Raw genomic sequence first — 17,108 nt, 5'->3', positions numbered from 1 at the left:
TTTGAGACATAACTAAAATTTTTCTAAATAGCATTGTACATATAATCTGAAATAAATATTACTCTTTCAGCTTTTCTTTTTCATGCAAATTGTACACTAAATAAAATTTTAGGAGTATTCAAGAACTGGTTCGGTTCAGTCGCTCAGTCGAGTCCGACTCTCCTCGACCCCATGAATCACAGCATGCCAGGCCTCCCTGTCCATCACCAACTCCCAGAGTTCACTCAAACTCATGTCCACAGAGTCAGCGATGCCATCCAGCCATCTCATTCTCGGTCGCCCCCATTTCTCCTCCCGCCCCCAACCTTTCCTAGCATCAGAGTCTTTTCCAGGGAGTCAACTCGTCACATGAGGTGGCCAAAGTATTGCAGTTTCAGCTTTAGCATCAGTCCTTCCAGTGAACACCCAGGACTGATCTCCTCTAGAATGGACTGGTTGGATCTCCTTGCAGTACAAGGGACTCTCAAGAGTGTTCTCCAACACCACAGTTCAAAAGCATCAATTCTTTCGGTGATCAGCTTTCTTCACAGTCCAACTCTCACATCCATACATGACCACGGGAAAAACCGTAGCCTTGACTAGACGGACCTTTGTTGGCAAAGTAATGTCTCTGCTTTTTAATATACTATCAAGGTTGGTCATAACTTTCCTTCCAAGGAGTAAGTGTCTTTTAATTTCATGGCTGCAATCAGCATCTGCCGTGATTTTGGAGGCCCAAAAAATAAAGTCTGACACTGTTTCCACTGTTTTTCCATCTATTTCCCATGAAGTGATGGGACCAGATGCCATGATCTTTGTTTTCTGAATGTTGAGCTTCAAGCCAACCTTTTCACTCTCCTCTTTCACTTTCATCAAGAGGCTTTTGAGTTCCTCTTCACTTTCTGCCATAAGGGTAGTGTCAGAGTAGACTTAATCTCTGATGGCAACGCCTCAGCATTTTTGGTTCTTGTCTCTGGATTCCCAGTTGACTAGGACTTTCTCCTGTGGGCTGTTTAAAAGTGAGTAGAAAGTAGGTGTGTTTGCTGGAGAAATAAATCTTCCCAGTGTATCTATTTCATGCTAAATATTCCCTCTTCTTTTGTCAGTGCTTGCAGTTGACTTTCGTTTGGCTTGTTTTCTAAGGTGAAGATTAAGGAAACCTTGCTTTATGTCTTACCAAGTCTTTACTTTGTTCTATGGGAGACTCTTATTTTAAAAAATGTTTATTTTAATTATAAGAATGTTAGCAAACATATACCAGTGTAGAGAGAACAATAGTATAGTGGATCTCCATATGCCCAGTATAAAGCTTCAGCAGTTACCAGTGTTCTGCCACTCTTGTTTCATCTGTTCCGCCCACCCCTCATGATTTTTTATGGAAGAATTTTATTGTAATACCATTTAACGTTAGCATTTTGAAAGAAACCTTTCAGTCAAATTGAAATAAATTAACTTGAAATCTTTCAGTTAAATACTACTATAGCATGTAACTTGCCCAGTAAAAATGTGTGGTAAACTATCTATATAGGTATGTAAAATTTTCATGTGACTTCTTCAAGCCCTTAATAATCTTATAAATATGGAACTTAATCCCTTTACCAGCTTAGCTGGTAAAGAATCCTCCTGCAGTGTGAGAGAACTGGGTTCAATCCCTGGGTTGGGAAGATCCCCTGCAGAAGGGAAAGGCTACCCACTCCAGTATTCTGGCCTGGATAATTCCATGTGACTGTATAGTTCATGGGGTTGCAAAGAGCAGGATATGACTGAGCAGCTTTCACAATCAGATGCAAGACTATTAAATTCTGAATGGAACACTGAATAAAAGTTTTTCAAACTGCATTTTCTTTCATTCAAGATAGTGGCAGGCAGTCATGGTCCAGGTCATTACAGAATTTGATATTCCTTTCTGTAATCTATTAAAAATGCATGAGTCTAAAAACATCACTTTTTAAACTTCATTTTTCTTCATGCCTGGACTTGATTTGACTTTCTTTGAGGGGCCATATTCTGGTTTCTTTTAAAGAGAAATCTTTTTTTTTTTTAAAAGAAGTACTGGTTATATGTATTAAGTACATGCCAGAATTATAGACTCATGCAGTTTAACTTGATCTGCTTTGCTAAAAAAATCATGATATCATGTGATGGGTGGATCTTTATTGTCTTTTGGGAGCAGTAACACATGTGAATGTAAGATCTCTGAATCTTAGCAATAATAATTTTCTAATTCAAAGTAATAGGAGAAAGTTTGTTCTGAATTACTGAAAAATAAATTTAAGGGCACTTTAAAGAATAGGCAATTTATTCTTTCAAACTCAGTGACTAATATGGGTTAGTTTAGTAAGTTATTTCTTAAGCAGAGATCTTGCCAAGCTATTTCAAAATTATTGTGGTAAAAAACATATGATACTGAAGTTACCATCTTAATCATTTTTAAGTGGATAGCTCAGTAGTGTTAAGTATATTCACATTATTGTCCAACAGATCTCTAGAATTTTTGCATCTTACAAAGCTGAAATTCCACATTGAGAAACACTATTGCCAGCCCATTTTAAATGCAAAAATAGCTCATTTGAAATGAGAAATATACATTTACATATTACCATTGACTGTGTTATGTGTTAGTCTCTTTTGTAGTTGTGTTAAGAATTATACATTATGCGGTGGTATTTTAGTTTTTCTCTTAATCTGGTAAACACTGTAAAATTACTGGCATTCTCTTATCCTACCCCTCCCTCAAGTAGCATACAATTTTTCTTAGTCTCATACTTGGTTGTAGACTCATAGATGTCAGTGAAGTCTGAAATAAGGAGATTTTGCTGTTTTGTTAGGAACTTTTTATATGAAAGTGTGATTCTACCGCAGCAGCTTACCTGGAGTACTTGAATGAGGTTTGCTTATTCCTGTCCAGTCTTATATCATTCAGATTTGCCTCAAGACCTGCCTATCTTGGTCCCCAGATTACCTTTTAAGTGTCTTTCATTTGCTTTTGTCTTATGGACAAGTGTTTGTCAAGTGAATGTTAAATGTGCAAATACTATTTGCAGGGTCTATCCACTGTGTATACACACAGCTATTAACATCTCAGTTAAACTTCTCCTTTTCTAATGAGAGGTATGAACTCATATAGTCTATAATGACTTAGCAAATGTCTTTCCCCAGTTTTATTGAGATATAATGGATAATCCAGCACTGTGTAAGTTTAAGGTGTAAATAATGACTTGAATTACATATACTGTGAAATGTTTACCACAATAAGTTTTGTTAACATTCATCATCTCATATAAATGAAAAATTTTTCCTTCTTTGTGATGAGAGCTCTTAGGATATACTCCTTTAATAACTTTCAAATATAACATAAAACAGTGTTAGCTCTACTTATGATTGGAAGTGCATAGCCATGAAGAGATACCCCATAACCAAGGTAAGAGAAACCCAAATAAGACTGTAGGTATTGCGAGAGGGCATCACTGAAATCATAATCACAGAAAACTAGTCGATCTGATCACACGGACCACAGCTTGTCTAACTCAATGAAACTAAGGCATGCTGTGTGGGGCCACCCAAGACGGGCGGGTCATGGTGGAGAGGTCTGACAGAATGTGGTCCACTGGAGAAGGGAATGGCAAACCACTTCAAGTATACTTGCCTTGAGAACCCCATGAACAGTATGAAAAGGCAAAATGATAGGATACTGAATGAGGAATTCCCCAGGTTGGTAGGTGCCCAGTATGCTACTGGAGATCAGTGGAGAAATAACTCTAGAAGGAATGAAGGGATGGAGCCAAAGCAAAAACAATACCCAGTTGTGGATGTGACTGGTGATAGAAGCAAGGTCCAATGCTGTAAAGAGCAATATTGCATAGGAACCTGGAATGTTAGGTCCACGAATCAAGGCAAATAGGAAGTGGTCAAACAGGAGATGACAAGAGTGAATGTCGACATTCTAGGAATCAGTGAACTAAAATGGACTGGAATGGGTGAATTTAACTCAGATGACCATTATATCTACTACTGTGGGCAGGAATCCCTTAGAAGAAATGGAGTAGCCATCATGGAAAACAAGAGTCTGAAATGCAGTACTTGGATGCAGTCTTAAAAATGACAGAATGATCTCTGTTCGCTTCCAAGGCAAACCATTCAATATTACAGTAATCCAAGCCTACGCCCCAACCAGTAATGCGGAAGAAGCCGAAGTTGGAACAGTTCTATGAAGACCTACAAGACCTTTTAGAACACACACCCAAAAAAGATGTCCTTTCATTATAGGGGACTGGAATGCAAAAGTAGGAAGTCAAGAAACACCTGGAGTAACAGGCAAACTTGGCCTTGGAGCACGGAATGAAGCAGGGCAAAGCTAACAGAGTTTTGCCAAGAGAACGCACTGGTCATAGCAAACACCCTCTTCCAACAACACAAGAGAAGACTCTACACATGGACATCACCAGATGGTCAACACCGAAATCAGATTGATTGTATTCTTTGCAGCCAGAGATGGAGAAGCTGTATACAGTTAGCAAAAACAAGACCAGGAGCTGACTGTGACTCAGATCATGGACTCCTTATTTCCAAATTCAGACTTAAATTGAAGAAAGTAGGGAAAACCACTAGACCATTCAGATGTGACCTAAATCAAATCCCTTATGATTATACAGTGGAAGTGAAAAATAGATTTAAGAGACTAGATCTGATAGAGTGCCTGATGAACTCTGGATGGAGGTTTGTGACATTGTACAGGAGACAGGGACCAAGACCATCCCCAAGGAAAAGAAATGCAAAAAAGCAAAATGGCTGACTGAGGAGGCCTTACAAATAGCTGTGAAAAGAAGAGAAGCGAAAAGCAAAGGAGAAAAGGAAAGATATATAAGCATCTGAATGCAGAGTTCCAAAGAATAGCAAGGAGAGATAAGAAAGCCTTCCTCAGCGATCAATGCAAAGAAATAGAGGAAAACAACAGAATAGGAAAAACGAGATCTCTTCAAGAAAATTAGAGATACCAAGGGAACATTTGATGCAAAGATGGGCTCGATAAACGACAGAAATGGTATGGACCTAACAGAAGGAGAAGATATTTAGAAGCGGTGGCAAGAATACACAGAAGAACTGTACAAAAAAGATCTTCATGACCCAGGTAATCATGATAACGTGATCACTGACCTAGAGCCAGACATCTTGGAATGTGAAGTCAAGTGAGCCTTAGAAAGCATCACTACGAACAAAGCTAGTGGAGGCGATGGAATTCCAGTTGAGCTCTTTCAAATCTTGAAAGATGATGCTGTGAAAGTGCTGCACTCAATATGTGAGCAAATTTGGAAAACTCAGCAGTGGCCACAGGACTGGAAAAGGTCAGTCTTCATCCCAGTCCCAAAGAAAGGCAGTGCCAAAGAATGCTCAAACTACCGCACCATTGCAGTCATCTCAAACGCTAGCAAAGTCATGCTCAAAATTCTCCAAGCCATGCCTCAGCCATATGTGAACTGTGAACTTCCAGATGTTCAAGCAGGTTTTAGAAAAGGCAGAGGAACCAGAGATCAAATTGCCAACATCCGCTGGATCATGGAGAAAGCAAGAGAGTTCCAAAAAACATATATTTCTGCTTCATTGACTGTGCCAAAGCCTTTGACTGTGTGGATCACAATAAACTGTGGAACATTCTGAAAGAGATGGGAATACCAGACCACCTGACCTGCCTCTTGAGAAACCTGTATGCAGGTCAGGAAGCAACAGTTGGAACTGGGCATGGAACAACAGACTGGTTCCAAATAGGAAAAGGAGTACGTCAAGGTTGTATATTATCACCCTGCTTATTTAACTTATATGCAGAGTACATCATGAGGAACGCTGGGCTAGAAGAAGCACAAGGTGGAATCAAGATTGCTGGGAGAAATATCAATAACCTCAGATATGCAGATGACACCACCCTTATGGCAGAAAGTAAAGAGGAACTCAAAAGCCTCTTGATGAAAGTGAAAGAGGAGAGTGAAAAAGTTGGCTTGAAGCTCAACATTCAGAAAACAAAGATCATGGCATCTGGTCCCATCATCTCATGGGAAATAGATGGGGAAACAGTGGAAACAGTGTCAGACTTTATTTTTTGGGCTCCAAAATCACGGCAGATGCTGACTGCAGCCATGAAATTAAAAGACACTTACTCCTTGGAAGGAAAGTTATGACCAATCTAGACAGCATATTAAAAAGCAGAGACATTACTTTGCCAACCAAAGTCCATCTAGTCAAGGCTATGGTTTTTCCCGTGGTCATGTATGGATGTGAGAGTTGGACTGTGAAGAAAGCTGATCTCAGAAGAATCGATGCTTTTGAACTGTGGTGTTGGAGAAGACTTGAGAGTCCCTTGTACTGCAAGGAGATCCAACCAGTCCATCCTAAAGATCATTCCTGGGTGTTCATTGGAAGGACTGATGCTAAAGCTGAAACTGCAATACTTTGGCCACCTCATGCGATGAGTTGGCTCACTGGAAAAGACTCTGATGCTGGGAAAGGTTGGGGGTGGGAGGAGAAGGGGATGACCGAGAATGAGATGACTGGATGGCATCACCGACTCTGTGGACATGAGTTTGAGTGAACTCTGGGAGTTGGTGATGGACAGAGAGGCCTGGCGTGCTGTGATTCATGGGGTCGCGGAGAGTCGGACACGACTGAGCGACTGAACTGAACTGAACTGAATATTCCAGTGTATATTCACAACCCTGAAGTTGAAGTTTTGGTACTATCCTGCCTCTGCTTTCCTTAGGGCTCATTTGGGGGTGGTGGGGGGAGAGAGAGAGTGTGTGTGTTTAAACTCACTTCTTAGTGCCATCGTCTATGTGTATTCATGTGTCTGTGTGTGCATTCTCATATGTTTCAGGGTGATTGAGGATTCTGTCCTAAGGAGTTTGAGTCTCAAAGGATTACAGCCCTCCCACCCCGGTTTTGTTTAATCTGAAATTTCACTGATTTATACTTCAGTGAAATTGAATCCAACTTTACAGAGAAGTTTCAGTACAGCTCCCTAGCCTGTCAGTCTCAAAACGTCCTTTTCTGTCCTCTGTGGACATTAAAACCTGAGCTGTATGGCCACCAAGACCAACAGCTTCCCCAGAGCCAACCCTGTGCTGCACAGCATCTTGACTACTTTCGTCTCACCGCTGTGATTCCTAGTTCCTGCCTCATTCCTGGAGCCAGGGGTTTCTCTACTTTCTTGTTAGTTCAGCTATGCATTTAAAACACTTGTTCAGCTTTATCCAGCATTTCTAGGTGTTTTATAGCTAGGAAACATTCAGACTGTCTGCTCCCTGCTCGAAATCGGCCTCTTCATTGACAAAATAGACTGGAACCGAAAGATGGGACCTGAGGCTACACAGCATGTCTGAGAAACGCCTAGACTCAAGCTTTGGGCCTCCTGATTGGTTTCTCTCTCCTGCAGGTGACAAGGAAAGATGTGGCTCAGTCATGAACTGGAGTGACTTTTGGCAGACCCTAAGACCCCACTGCCCCGAGCCTGTCTGGGGATGGAGAGCACAGGGTCTGTCCCATGGAGTTTGGGGAAGGGCTGCAGATGCAGGGCTGGCGGAGGGCAGGGGCAGATGGGGCTCAGGGAGAGGCTGGGCACTTAGGCTTCCTGGAGCCAGGCTGCAGCTCCTCCATGTAGTACATGGAGAGCCGGCCCATACCCCCTGACACACAGAGCTTTTCTCCCCTCACAGGATTTTTGAATATCATAAAATTGAATTTTTTAGTCTGAAAAGGCTCCTGTTGAGGAACGCAAACAGGCTATTAGCAAACAAGCCAGATGGATTAATCATGTATAACAATTGTTTTTTCCCAGTACACATAGAGACATGGCTTAAATGATGATAAATCATAGACAAGGTGGGCAAAATTTTTTGAAGGTCAGATTCTGGATTTTCTTGGTAGGCATTTGTTATTATATAATTCCTAAAAATTTTCAAACCCTTTAGCAGTTGTTTTTCCAGTGTTTGCCAATACTATCTCTTAGACTATTGTATTCCTAATATATATTTTTTCTTTTGAACATCCCTCACTCACTTTCTTTCATCCTTTTTGGAGTAGAGGGTCCTTAATATCCCTGTTCTTCTTAATGTCAGCCCCACCCCCCTCTTTAATTGCTCTTACCTGGATCATTTCCTTTCCTTTGTATTTTATGAGGATCAACCAGAGCTACAGTTAGCTTTGGGGACAGTGAAAGCTTTACATGAAGGTGGATGTGATGGTCCTTTTAGTTTTCAATATCTTTCTTCATTTCATGGCTTTCCAATATTTTGGTGATTTCTTCATCTGAAGCACATTAGATGCAGGTCCTCACTAAAGTCTGCAGGGAGCCCCTAGGTCCCCCTTTTAGATTAAGAATTATAGCCTTTTCATTATAAAAACAATATATGTTGTAGAGAAAATTTGGAAACTAAAAGTAAAAATTTTCATAGTCCAACAAGCAAAACCCATTTTGTGTTTTGGTAAACTTCCTCATGACTTCTGTTGGTAAAGAGTCTACCTGCAATGCAGGAGACCCTGGTTCGATCCCTGGGGTGAAAAGATCCCCCGGAGAAGGAAATGGCAACCCACTCCAGTATTCTTGCCAGGGTAATCCCATGGACAGAGGAGCCTGATGGGCTACAGTCCAAGAAACCACAAAGAGTTGGACATGACTGAGTGACTCTTTATGGTCTTTTTTCCCCTGTGTAATATTTTTATATGAGTATGTATTTTTATATTTTACTTTTTAAAGCTTTAAATAAACATTTTCTGCATTTTAAGTGCTTTGAAAAAAATCTTCATAATTCCACAGGGTTTATTAACCATCAATTCTCATTTTTTTGAAAAGACTTTCATGTTATTTGAATTCTTTTTCATTTTTAAAGATCTTTTTCAAATGTTGCCATGTGTTTTGCTTTTTAGTATCCCATTCCTGGGTACTATGATGAAATATTCAGGTGGGTTAAAATATTTGAGCTAAAACCCAAAAACATTACTTTGAAAAGATAATATGCACCTCAGTGTTCATAACAGCATTATTTACACTTGGCAAGATATGGAAACAACCTAAGAGCCTATCAACAGATGAGTGGATAAAGAAGACGTGATATGCATATATATATACACACACACATGTGCATATATATATGTATACACACACACAGTGGAACACTATTCAGCCATGAAAAAGAACAGATTTTTGCCATTTGCAGCAATATGGATGGACTTGGAGGGCATTTTGTTAAGTAAAATCAGTCATAGAGAGAAAGACAAGTACCGTATGATATCACTTATATGTGAAATCTAAAACTATCCAACCAACTAGTGAATATAACAAAAAAGAAGCAGACTCACAGATATAGGGAATAAGCTAGTGGTTTCCAGTGGGAGGTTGGTGGGGGTGGAGAGGCAATAAGGATGGAAGAGGAATGGGAGGTCCAGACTATTGGGTGTCAGATAGGATCAAGGATGTAGTGTACAAAATGGGGAATATAGCCAGTATTTAGATGGAAGGTAAGCTTTAAAAGTTGTATAAAATTTTTAAAAAATTGAGTTGTAAAAAAATTTTTAAAAAATCCATTATCAAACAGACATCTCCATATTTCTATGTGGAATCTAGTGGTTAAGGAATTTCTTCTTAAAGAAATTTTCTCCCCCATATTAAGTTGGTACAATATACTTTAATATCTTGTACTCATTATTATTTCTCAAGATATTTTTCATTAGTAGTTGGAAGGTAACCATGATCTCATAGCTCTTTGTCCTTGCTACTGTTTCCTTTTATCCTATGAGATGTGTGTGTGCGTTGGTTTTTAAAATTTCTATAGTATTTTTTTTATTTAAAAATTTATTTTAATTGGAGGATAATTACTTTAGAATATTGTGATGCTTTTTTCCATATATTGACTGTGCATCGGTTTTATTTCAATTGTACATTGTCCTCCTGAGTGATATAGTTGAGGACAGTTGCCAGACTTGAAATCTCATGCACTCTATGAGCATAGTAAATATTAATTTAATAATAATGCTAGCTTACTTTACAAAAAACTTTTTAAGAATAGTGGTAGCGCACCATTAATATTAGTATTCAACATTCTGTACTCAGTGGAATTGTCTCTTTTTCACATCTGAACTTTTCGTTTCCTTTTCCGTTTCCAGGTTGCCATCACGAAAGCCAAGGTGGATTTCTCCAGTGTAGTGTGCCTGCCCCCTTCCGTCATTGCTGTGAATGGACTGGACGGAGGAGGGGCCGGCGAGAATGACGATGAACCCGTTCTGGTGTCCCTGTCCGCGGCTCCCAGCCCCCAGAGCGAGGCTGTTGCCAATGAACTGCAGGAGCTCTCCTTGCAGCCCGAGCTGACCCTCGGCCTCCACCCTGGGAGGAATCCCAATTTGCCTCCACTTAGTGAGCGGAAGAATGGTGAGTAGATATGGAATATTGAATTGCATGATATGAATGAAGGTCTTCATGTTTATAATGTCATGGATCCTTACTTTATGTCTCTTGGAAGTTTCTTATAATCTTACTATTTCTTGTAAAATGGAGAAATAATAAGGTTAGATGATCATTGTAAGCCCAGCATTTCCTGCCTGGATTACCATAATTATGTTCTATTTTTTTTTCCTACTTCTTTGCTTCTTCTTATGTAGTAATATTTCTCACTTTGTAAATCCATATACACATTTATGTAATACTTATATTAATTGGGGAGCCAAATTGTTTTGGCTAATCTTGCCCTTTTAATTTTCCATAATTTTAGAATCAGCTTGTGAAGTTCTACAAGAAAACTCATTGAGATTTTTTTCCTCCACATGAAAAATTTCAAACTATGATGAAGTAGAGTTTTACAATGTACATACACCTTTATATCCATCACTCAGATTCTACCATTAACATTTTATAATATTTTCTTTATGATAGATCCATCCCTCAGTACATCAGTCCACCTTATTTTTTGGATGCATTTCAAAGTAAATTGCAGGCATTAGTACATTTCCATTTTATCAAAGTGTAACATTGATACAGAGTAACACACAAATTGTAAGCATTGTGGTTGTTGAGTTATCAGAAAGTGAATATACATGCATAATTACTACTTAAGGAAGAAATAAAACATTTCCAGCACCCCAGAACCTCCCCTTGTGCTTCTTCCCAATCAGTATTCTCTCTTCCTGCCCAGGGAAAAACTACCATCCTGACTTTTAACATAATAGGTTAGCTAATAGGTTAGCATTGTTTGTTTCTAAACCTGGGGCTTCCCTGGTGGCTCAGACGCTAAAGAATCTGCCTGTAGTGTAGGAGACCTGGGTTCATCCCTGGGTCAGGACGATCCCCTGGAGAAGGGAATGAATATCCACTCCAGTATTCTTGCTGGAGAGCCCCATGAACAGAGAAGCCTGACGGCTACAGTCCATGGGGTCACAAAGAGTTGGACACAACTGAGCGACAGCACGCACGCAAACTTGATATGAATGGAATCAGTGTTCCTTTGGTGGCTTCTTTTATGTTTTTGACATTTTTGTGTTGAATTGTGTGTGGCCATAGTTTATTTTCATTGCTGTATAAACCATTTCATGATTATAATTTGTCCGTTTTTACTTTTGATGGATATTTTGTTTGTTTTAGTTTGAGGCTATTACGAATCATGCTGCTGTGGAATTCTTGTACATGTCTTTGGGTACACTTGCTGGGATTTTGATTTTAAGGGGGGAAAATATACATTGTAAATATTGGGTCGTCTTGTCCATTTAGTTAGCTTTATATCTCTGATTAAATAGGCCTTCTTTAATATTTACCCACTTATTTTATAATTTTTTTCCACAAAGGTCATGCAAATATTTTTTTTTGTTCCCTGATGTCTTTTTCTTGGGCAGACATTATAAGTAGTATATTTTTATAAAATATGTTTTGACTGTTTGATAGTTGTATCGAATACCAAATCTTTTCAAAACTCCTCTGACTTTTCTACAGCCATGACCTCCATTTCCACCCCCTGTACTCTCTGCTGCTTGCTGTTACTTGTCCTTCAGTATTCTGTTCAGACGTCACTCCCTTTGAGAAGCCTGCCCTCACTCATATCCAGTGGTAGTGTCCTTATTTGTGTTTGCCCAGTTGCCCTTTGTCATCGTACTTCTTCATCTCCCTGTGTGGTAATTGGCATTCTCCACTCAGTATACCTTTAACTGAGTCTGAAGTCAGACATTGTTACACTCCTCTCAGAACCCTTCAGTGTCTTGCCATGAGCCTTATGATGAAATCATAGTTCTTATGAGGTGGTCCTGGTATCACCTCTGACCTGATTTCTCACCTCTGTTCCCCAGCTCACTCTGTTCATGCCATGCTTCCCTGCTATTTCTTGAACGGATCAAGTATGCTTCCACCCCAGAACCTTGATATTTGTCCTGTTACTAAAGTTCCTGAACAAATGTCATTTCTTTGGGAGGCCTTTCCCGCCTGTCTTATCTAAGATAGCACCTCCTGTGACTCTCTGTCCTGCTTTGCTTTTCTCTAAGCACTTACTATGACTTGTATGTGTGGATTTGTACGTGTGTGTATATATCTTTATTATCTGTATTTCCCATCTTTGATAGTATTTACATTTCATGAGGCTAGAAACTTTTTTGTTTACAGTATATATTCTACTCTTGGTTCATAGTGCGCACCCGATAAATATTTGTTGAATAAATAGATGAATGGTTTACATGTTGGTGGCAAGAACTCTGTTCTACATCCATGGTGGGAAATGTAATGGAAACTCAAGCATTTTTTATTTTGGGAAATAGTGGACACTCAAGCAATTGTTGGTGTTCTTTTCCCATTTCTGATTTCTGCTTATTTCCCCAAGATGGCAGAAAGTTCAGCTTATTTATATGCTAAGGGGAAAGAGTTAGTCCAGAGGGAAGAGCTGGAGACAGAAAAAGATAAAGGATGACTGATGGAACAAAGTTCTTGGGAGATGCGAAAGGATAGGATCCAAAAGATATTGGCTCTGCCTTGAGCCTGAGTGGGGACCGCTATTCCTCTGGGATGGGAGGAATGGCAGTGAAGGTGATGACAGACAGCAGACAACAAAGCTCTCATATCTTGGGCAGGAAGGAGGGAAATTAGTGATGCCCTAATACCCACTCCAGTATTCTTGCCTGGAGAATCCCATGGACGGAGAAGCCTGGTAGGCTACAGTCCACGGGGTCGCAAAGAGTCGGACACGACTGAGCGAGGGAACGGAACGGAATGATGTAATGGTCTCAGTGGAGTAGAAGGTGGCGGTTGCTGTTGAAGCAGAGGTGTTGGTGTGTCTTCAGGCTTTCTCTCTCAGTTCTTTGTCATATAAATCAGCCATTCCCCCGCCTCCGCGCCATTTTGAATAATAGCAATTCCCTTCCCTTTATAGTTAAGCTCCTAAAAGACAAGTTTATGGTTACTGTCTCTACTTTCCCGCCTTCTGGCCTCTGTCCCTGCCTCTCTTCAGAAGCTGCCATTGGCAAAATCATTAGTGTTCTTTTTGTTGTAGATCAGATAGGGACTGTTTATTCTGTTTGACCTCAATGCAGCATTTGGTTGGCCACCACCCCCCACCCCCGAAACTTTTTCTCCAGTGATGTCTGTGACACTGCTCATTACTAGTTTTAAAAACTTGATCTTGCTAGTCACTCTGCACAGATCTTTTTACTGTCTTTCTCTGCTTACCTCTCCCTTTCATGAATCACAGCCTTGCCATGGTGAAGTGGCAGTGTAACTCAGTGAAGCTATGAGCCATGCTATGCAAGACCACACAAGATGTACAGGTCATAGTGAAGAGTTCTGACAAATCGTCCACCGGAGGAGGGAATGGCTAACCACTCCATTATTCTTTCTGCAAGAACCCCATGGACAATATGAAAAGGCACAAAGTATATGACACTGGAAGATGAGCCCCGCAGGTTGGAAGGTGTCCAGTATGCTATTGGGGGAGAGCAGAGGGCAATTACTAATAGTTCCAGAAAGAATGACATGGTTGGGCCAAAGTGGAAATGATGCTCAGTTGTGGATGTGTCTGGTGGTGAAAGTAAAAGTCTGATGCTGTAAAGAACAATTTTGCATAGGAACCTGGAATGTTAGGTCCATGAATCGAGGTGAATTGGATGTGGTAGATGGGTAGATAGCATCACCGACTCAGTGGACATGAATTTGAGCAAACCCTGGGAGATAGTGAAGGACAGAAGAGCCTGGAGTGCTGCAGTCCATGGGGTCACAAAGAGCCAGACACGACTTAATGACGGAACAACAACAGTGACGACTACTCACCTCTTAAATTTTATTACTCTCCAGTGTTCAGCTGTAGGGTTTCCTTACTTCTTACTTGGTGTCTTTACCTTGAATGGTTTTCCCCAGAATTCTGACTTTAACCAGAATTGATATGCCATTGACTTAACCATGATATGCCATTGACTCCATATTCTATCTCCAGGCCACGTCTCTGCCCTGAGTCCAGACTCTTACGCTTGGCTGCCTTGTGTCTTCACTGGATGTGCTATAGACTGAATATGCTCAGACCAAAACTCATCATCTTATTGCTGTTACTCCTGAATTCTTCATTGTAGGAATTGGGACCACTTTTTACCCAGGTGTTCAGAACAGGGGGTTGTTTTGTTTTCTTTCTGAATGAAAACTTAAAGAGTTTCATTTGTTTCATAATCAGATAAAGTGTAGGAAAAAAGACAAGAAAAATTCTCTCAGAACTGTGCAGTTCAGTGATAGCCAGTAGGAGCAGTTAGTATATTTTCTGTCGTTCTTTGTTTGTTCATTTATTTGTTTACTCTTACGTGTATATACTCTGTATAAATTAGTTTCATGTAATATTGTTTTATGAGGTTTTGCTATATCATTCAGCTGTCTTAGAAAATGTTTTTCTCTGCTTGATATTTGAATAGTGTGTATGCAGCATTTAGCCAGTCTCCTTTGAAACTCTTGCCTTGGTTTTATTTTTTTATGTTATAAATAAAACTGCAATAAACATCTTGGTATAAATCTTGGTGCAGGTAACTGTAGGACAAACTTGCAGGAGTGTATGAAAAGATAAGGACATAAAGAACACTGTCCTTCTGATGGCAAAAGCAGCATCTTTGAGTGTGAAGTTTTTAATCTTAAAGTCATTATTTCCAAATTGTCCTCCAAAAGTAATTTTTTATTCCATCTTCTTTCTTTCTCCTCTTTCATCCCAGCCACCGATTTTTGTAAATTTCACAATGGTCATTTCTACTGAATTCATTCTTTTCTTGCAGTCTCTGTGGCTGACACTTAGTTCAAACTCTTAATAATGTCACATTTGGATTACTCCAAGAATGGCCTTCTAACTCATGTCTCCTTGTTTTAGATCTTGTCCCTGTGGCCCCTGGGATGATCTTTCTGAGCCATAAATGAGGCTGATGCTCTCCTTTATGAACTCCCTTAGCAGCTCCCAGTTCCTCCCCTTGTTCTCACCCTGGCAGATCTTCACAGCCAGCTTCTGCCCTGCCCCTCATCTCTGCCTGCTCCCAATAAAATAGTTAGGTTTTCCCATAAGAGACACTTCCACAGCTTAGTTCCACTTCATGTCCTCTTTTTCCTTCCTGGAAGGACCTTCTTCCTCCTCCTCTTCTGACTGTTGTTTCTTTCAAGTCTGGAACCAGGGGAAGGTGCTGCTTCCTTCAGGACTTCTTTCTCAGACCCTCAGGTTAGGGGCTTGCCCTTTGTGTTCTTCAGAACCCTGTGCATAATTACCTACTTATTTGTTCTCATATTTGACTAGATAAGAAACTGTGAAAGAAAGGATTATGTTTTATTTATTGTGATATCTTTCAGTTCGGTTAAGTTGCTCAGTCCTGTCCGACTCTTTGTGACCCCATGGACTGCAGCACGCCAGGCCTCCTGATCCATCACCAGCTCCCGGAGTTTACCCAAACTCGTGTCCATTGAGTTGGCGATGCCATCCAACCATCTCATCCTCTGTTGTCCCCTTCTCCTTCTGCCTTCAATCTTTTCCAGCATCAGGATCTTTTCAAATGAGTCAGTTCTTCGCATCAGGTGGCCAAAGTATTGCAGTTTCAGCTTCACCTTCCACTGATTTCCTTTAGGGTGGACTGATTGGATCTCTCTGCAGTCCGAGGGACTCTCAACTGTCTTCTCCAACACCACAGTTCAAAAGCATCAATTCTTCAGCACTCAGCTTTCTCTGTAGTCCAACTCTCACATCCATATATGACTACTGTAAAAACCATAGCCTTGACTAGACGGACTTTTGTTGGCAAAGTAACGTCTCTGCTTTTTAATATGCTATCTAGATTGGTCATAACTTTCCTTCCAAGGAGTAAGCGTTTTTAATTTCATGGTTGCAGTCAACATCTGCAGGGATTTTGGAGTGCAAAAAAATAAAATCTGTCACTGTTTCCACTGTTTCCCCATCTATTTGCCATGAAGTGATGGGACTGGATGCCATGATCTTAGTTTTCTAAATGTTGAGCTTTAAGCCAACTTTTTTACTCTCCTCTTTCACTTTCATCAAGAGACTCTAGTTCTTCACTTTCTGCCATTAGGGTGGTATCATCTGCATATCTCAGGTTATTAATATTTCTCCTGGCAATCTTGATTCCACCTTGTGCTTCATCCAGCCCAGCGTTTCTGATGATGTACTCTGCATATAAGTTAAATAAGCAGGGTGACAATATACAGCCTTGATGTACTCCTTTTCCTATTTGGAACCAGTCTGTTGTTCCATGTCCAGTTCTAACTGTTGCTTCCTGACCTGCATACAGATTTCTCAGGAGGCAGGTCAGGTGGTCTGGTATTCCCATCTCTTTCAGAATTTTCCACAGTTTATTGTGATCCACACAGTCAAAGGCTTTGGCGTAGTCAATGAAGCAGAAATAGATGTTTTTCTGGAACTCTCTTGCTTTTTTGATGATCCACCGGATGTTGTTAACTTCATCTCTGGTCTCTTTGCGTTTTCTAAAACCAGCTTGAACATCTGGAAATTCATGGTTCACGTACTGTTGAAGCCTGGCTTGGAGAATTTTGAGCATGACTTTACTAGCGTGTGAGATGAGTGCAGTTGTGAGTGAGATGAATGGTATCTTTAGTACTCATGAATCAGGAAGTGAAAGTTGTTCAGGTGTGTCCAACTCTT

The 17,108-nt window shown here is 40.3% G+C and overlaps 1 protein-coding gene across 1 annotated transcript in view; it reads left to right on the top strand.

The window, feature by feature from the left end:
- Positions 1–17,108, top strand: part of MRTFA (myocardin related transcription factor A) — a 179,978-nt gene that overhangs the window by 42,185 nt on the left and 120,685 nt on the right. Inside the window, exon 2 of the mRNA XM_088837506.1 lies at positions 10,126–10,387. The gene's annotated coding sequence lies outside the window, so the exon portion shown is untranslated. The remainder of the gene's footprint in view (positions 1–10,125; positions 10,388–17,108) is intronic.

Source organism: Moschus berezovskii, chromosome 6 (assembly GCF_049115385.1).
Source record: "Moschus berezovskii isolate FMDL1 chromosome 6, NW_MosBer_1.0, whole genome shotgun sequence".
Lineage (NCBI taxonomy): Eukaryota > Metazoa > Chordata > Mammalia > Artiodactyla > Moschidae > Moschus > Moschus berezovskii.
This window is presented reverse-complemented; position numbering and strand designations above follow the sequence as displayed.